Genomic DNA, 308 nt, shown 5'->3' on the forward strand with positions numbered 1-308 from the left:
ATCTCGGTCCAATAAAATTAGACATGGCTTCACAGCCAGCCAGACTTCAACAGATCATCATGAAACACTAGAATTCATTCTTAAGAACTCTGAAAAAAATTACCTAATCTAAGCAACAAGATGAACCGTCAGTTGTCCAAACTCAACAATCCCCGGCAATAGCGCCAAAAACTTGGTGCACGAAATTGTGATTACTACAACTTCACACAACTAACCAGCAAGTGTATTGGGTCGTCCAAGTAATAAACCTTACGCGAGTAAGGGTCGATCCCACAGAGATTGTTGGTATAAAGCAAGCTATGGTCACC

This window comes from Arachis duranensis, chromosome 4 (assembly GCF_000817695.3).
Source record: "Arachis duranensis cultivar V14167 chromosome 4, aradu.V14167.gnm2.J7QH, whole genome shotgun sequence".
NCBI lineage: Eukaryota > Viridiplantae > Streptophyta > Magnoliopsida > Fabales > Fabaceae > Arachis > Arachis duranensis.